Source organism: Thrips palmi, unplaced genomic scaffold (genome assembly GCF_012932325.1).
Source record: "Thrips palmi isolate BJ-2018 unplaced genomic scaffold, TpBJ-2018v1 HiC_scaffold_17, whole genome shotgun sequence".
Lineage (NCBI taxonomy): Eukaryota > Metazoa > Arthropoda > Insecta > Thysanoptera > Thripidae > Thrips > Thrips palmi.
Window position 1 is genome coordinate 2532927 of NW_023144626.1, and position 5387 is coordinate 2538313.

Consider the following 5387-nt stretch of genomic DNA (forward strand, 5'->3'; position numbering starts at 1 on the left):
ACGGCAGGGCCGCGGCCAACGGCGGCAGCTTCTCGTGAAGCCTCGACGGGGTGCTGCAGCGCTGCAACGCTGTTCAACAGTGTAGTGTCTGTCCGCCCCGCGTCTGTCGCGCTGAACGCCCAGCCCATTCAGCTACTTATTAGGGTCCTTAGGAGCCACCCAGAGCCCTGAGACTGTATTAACCGCCGAGGCGCGCGCGGGGTGGGGTGGTGGGGGGGAGGACGGCGTCGTGGTGGCGGGGGCGGCGTGGGCGGCGGGCGCGGAGGCCATGGCGGTAATAGACGAGAAGGAAGTGACTCTCTGGCAGCCCTTGGCGATGAGGTGTGGTTTGTCACGGCCTGCAAGGCCTCTGCGAGAACAAAGCCGCTAAAGCCCTCCGCGGCCTCCGCGGCCTCCACCCCGCCGGGGAACGCTTTGAAGTGAGGGGACAATTTAGTGCTAATCGGAGACGTTACCCTCCAGGAATGTGCCGGTCTGATTAGGCCGAGGGTCGAACGACGCGCCCGTCGGCGGCCTCGGACACGGCCTCCACCGCGGCCTCCACACGGCCTCCACACGGCCTCCACACGGCCTCCAGCACGGCCTCCAGCACGGCCTCCAGCACGGCCTCCAGCACGGCCTCCAGCACGACCTCCAGGAGCAAGAGTGACTCGTCCCGCCACGCGTAAAGGGACCGAACAAGCCGCCGGCAGCGGCGGCGGTGGCTATCGACTTCCGGTGAGGGAATCCACCACCTCCAGATTAAGTCCCGCCGGGCCAACGGGCCGACGGACCGACCGACCAATGGGGAGAGCGGAGCAGTGGCCATTGTGTTTCGGAGAAGAGCCCCCTCCCCCCCCCTTCTTCACGGCGACTCGTTTCAATTCGGTGACGCCGCGATAGAACTTGATAAGCGGAGAGCGGCACGCTGTGTAGCCCTCCGGGAGAGTCGAGCCTGGAAATGCGAATATTTCATAAAGACCGGTCATTGTGTGACTGTTCACTCTGTGTTACGCGGCGCGACGCGGCGCAGGGGCCATCCATAAACCAGGCGGGGCCCGAGAAGGGTGGAAAGGCACGTGAGGTCCTTTGCCTCGCTAAGTAGAGGGTTCGTCGGTGCTGGAAAAGGCTAAAGAGGAGCTGCACAATTCATGGCCGGTCCCCTACACTATCGTGGCCATGCAAGTTTGAAACAAAGCGCGCCAGGTCTGTTTCTCGGCGCGTTTGCCACCTATCAGAGGCGCGCCCCCACCCCTCTTAATTGGCAAGTGTATTATTTAACGCTGCCGGCGCTGCTCGCCACGGCCAGCCCGGGCGGCCCGGGTGGCTCGGCGGCCCCTTCCACTTGATCAGGTGCGGTGAAAGGGTCTCCGCCAAGTTTCCCTCTTTATACCCGAGTACCTTGGCGGCGCGCATAGCCGCGCATAGCCACGCAGCCCTCCGTTCTGGATGAGTACCCTCTGTCGCAAAGTTTACGACCAACAATATCTCCGTCCCGCGACCAGCCTACCCAGCCGAAGGCAGCCGCGGGCCAAAGAGACAAAATTCCATGTGAGCGCGCGAACTTGGCCAGGCCCTGCCAGTGGCCGCTGTATCAAGCAGGCATGATTTTTCCACGCCCATGAGCTTCACAAGTAGTGCCGGCGCGTTGGGACCGCAGTGACATTGGGGACGGGGGCAGCGCCGTGCCCAGCCTCTAAGCCGCCCTGCCCTTGGCACCCTTGGCGCCCTTGGTCCTGCCCGTGGCCGGCCACCTTCACGGCGGAAGCGTTGCTGCACCGCAACCCCGTCGGCCAGGCCGGCCAGGCCCACAATGAGCACAACGCCCAGGACGGAGACCGCCACGACCTTGCTTTCGGACAGGGTCGCGACGAAGGTGACCCGCCCCCTCGCCCGCCTGTGATGTTGCCCGATGTAGCCAGTGCACTTGAATCCAACTACTCCACTCCGCCAGCATCGCCCGCTTTAACCGCCTCGCCAGCCCCATCCCGGTGGGTCAAAGGTCGCAGCCACTCCACCGCAACGAGGCGCCAGTCAATGAAAGCAGCGAGGGCTTCGTGTCGACCCTCTCGGACGCGAGCCGCACGACGACGTCGTCCCCGAGGGGCCGCGCTCCCGACCCAAGCCTTAGGTTAGTTTGGATCAGATCAGATTGGACGATGTTTAGATGATTAGGTTCGGTCCGAACGCCCACCTGATGCTGCTGCAGGACAATGAGAACTGTTACGCAAAGTCTGCGAAAGTGAGGTTAGGTCATAATAAATTAGGTCAGGATGAAGAGGTTCCGTCAGGTGAAGGTAGTTATGTTAGGACGTGTTACGTTGGGTCGCGGTCCAAACGGACGGACACATAATAGGACGACGCAGTGTGCTGGTGGAGTGCTGTTCTGCAGAGTTTCGTCCCGTTTTGGCGCGCTTTGCCGCGCGTTGCCGCGCTTTGCCGCGCTGCCGCCGGTTGGCGCGCTCGCTCCTCCGGCGGAGTTTTCTAATGTCCCCTCCGCCGGCTCCACACTGCACACTTACGTGGAATGTGTTTCCGGCGCTCGGCTGGCGATGAAGGCTTGTCATGCTCGCTAATGGTTTGCGCCCCGCCCGGCCCGCCTCGCCCCGCCCTGCTGATAGTTTGCAAGCAGCGTGCCGCTCAAATTAATGCACTTGGCGGAGTAAGTGTTGCCAACTCTCTTTCAGCGACATGGAAATAAATCATGCGGCCGTCGCGCCGCCTCGCTCGCGTTAAGATGCTGCTCGAAACTTCCAGGGATGCGGTCTCATCAAAGTGGCGTGGGAAGCGGCATTGTCTCGTCGAGCAGGAAAAAATCCAGGCCGATAGTCATTTTATGTGGAAAAATTTTAGAAAAATAATCATATCATCCTTTTTGTAATTTTTTTGAGCTTAGCGCGGATTCTAGGTAAAATGGCTGTCTTAATGTCCTAACGTCCTAATTAAATCAACGCTGAAATAACTGCCCGCCACTGGTCATGGAGTCTCGCAACGGCGCGATTTACTGTTATCGTTAGTTGTTGTTTTTTATTTGTTTCCTTTTTTGTTGTTTTTTTTTTTTGCCGGCATGCCGCCTCGCGGTGCGGCTACAGTCCATTCCACCCATACAGAGACACAAGGGGCGGGCGCGCTGCAAGGGGGCGGGGGGATTGTTCTACAAGCTCGCGCCCAGCTCGCGCCGTGCCGTCATAAAAGTCAATGTAGCGATCAGGAAAATCGCTCACGGCGTTTGGCGATGATTGCCACTCGACCAATCGCTGGACGCTGGGCCGGGCCGAGGGGCGGGCCGCTGCGACGACACGCTCGGGAAAAGGCGGCGTGTTTTAATCCTCTGAGCTATGACTGTTGTTGTTCGGGCTTCGGGCGGGGCCGGGCCTTTGCACACCGCGGGGCAAGACATGCAGGCGGGGGCAGGCGGCGATTTTAACCAAGCCGCGCATGTTGGCCGCAAAAGCCGCCGGCGGCTGTGTATGCGCGGTGGTGGTGGCGAGGGTGGAGGCTATGCCCGGAGCTGGGTTACCTGACAATGGAGCCCCCCCCCCTCCCCGGCCCCACAGCACCGTGACAAAGGGGATGATGATCGCCTGGCGCTCCGCTGCGGATTGAACAGGTCAGGCTGCGGCTTCGCCGAGGCTTCGCGCAGACTCGTCCGAAACTATGACGGGGAATCAATGAGGACCCCGACGAGCCGGGCGGGCGGGCCGGCGGGCCGCACCAGGTGGCCCGGGGAATCCCGGCGCGGTTTTCCCTGCCCCTCCTGGAATCGGTTGCATGATTTACCGGCCACCGCGGTGCGCGCGGCGCCCCACAACAACAACAACAACCTCGACCGTCGTGTGACGAGCGCCTGACGGATGCGACGCACTGCCCCGACTCCCGGGGCTGCCGGCCTGAGGATTGGCGGCCGCGGCGGCCAAGGCGGCAGCGTTGAAGCCTTTGTACTGCGCCGGCAATCCGATGCATCGGAATTAATTCATCAAGCAATTTGTCGGTCAGAGGGAACGCCCGGAACGCTCCGCGGCGGTAAACAGTCGATTAGGGGCGTCGAGTCGTGTGATTAATGGGCCGATTAATCAGGCGCGAGTGCGAGGAAAGGGAGGCCCGCTTTAAGGCGCAGGACGGGTGTTCGTTCGAAGGAACTCGCAAATAAGGCGTCGGGAAAGGGGGAACCAAAATGGCGCGCGTTTGTCTGAGTATCGCTGCGAGGCGCGTGGGTCCCGTCCGCCGCTCCGTCGCTCCGTCGCTACGCGCGACGAGATTTCATGCAAATAAAGGATGAATGAAAAAGATCCCCCCGAAAAAAAAGGGAAAAGAAAAGTCGACTTCTGCTTTCGCCTCCGGCGTGATGACAGAGTATTATCATCGCCGCCTAGAAAGAGGCCGGGATAAGGCGAATAATTAGAGCGAGAGAGAGAGAGAGAGAGAGAGAGAGAGAGAGAGAGAGAGAGAGAGATTTATCGGGCAATTTGCTATGCAATAATTCAAGCCCTAACGCGCTGACGGCTACATAACAACCAATGAATGATCGGACTGCAGCTTGTGGCTCGCAGCCCCGGCCTAGGCCAGGCCTATCCCAGGCCCAGGCAGCCTTGGCCTCCGGCTGGGACCTGCGGGCCCCTGTGGCCCCCTGTGGCCCCCCGGGGTGGTGGGGAACGCCGGCGCCTTGGTCGAAACACGCCTTCCAGCACATCTCGGGGGATGAGAATGCTCCGGGGTGCAAGAGTCAGTGGTATTGTCAAAGGGTGTCAGTGGCAAGACGATCTTACGTGAACACTTTTAGGTACTCACTCACTTATTCACACACACACACACACACACACCGGTGGAGTTTAGAGGGGTCCAGGGCCTAAACCGCACGCCCCCTCTCAAACCGCCACTCTCCCTCTCTCTGTTTCTCTGTCTCTCCCTCACTCTCATTCCAGGAACGTGACATCACGTTGAAACGAACGTGACAAAGTGTCACGTTCGTTTGAGCATTGTGTCACGTTTGTGTGGTTGTGCCACACAACGTTCGTTTGAATGTGAACGAGCTGATTTTCGGCCAATTCACACCCAAACGAATGTGACACAATGCTCAAACGAACGTGACAGTTTGTCACGTTCGTTTCAACGTGATGTCACGTTCCTGGAATGAGAGTGCTGTCTCTCTCTGTCTCTCCTTATCTCTCTCTGTCTCTCTGTCTCTCACTCTCAAGTACACGCCTACTCGTGCACGCACGCCCGCCCGCACAAACCGTGCACGTCCCCTCCCCTCCCCTCGCTCCAGAATACCGGATAAGCCCGTGTACGGAAGGAAATTGAAACCGGAATGGAGAGATATGAAGACATTACCCCGGGCGTCAGAGTGACGACATCAGGAGCGAGCCTGATAAGGGCTGCGTGCGGAAGTACGAGGAGGACTGGGGGAG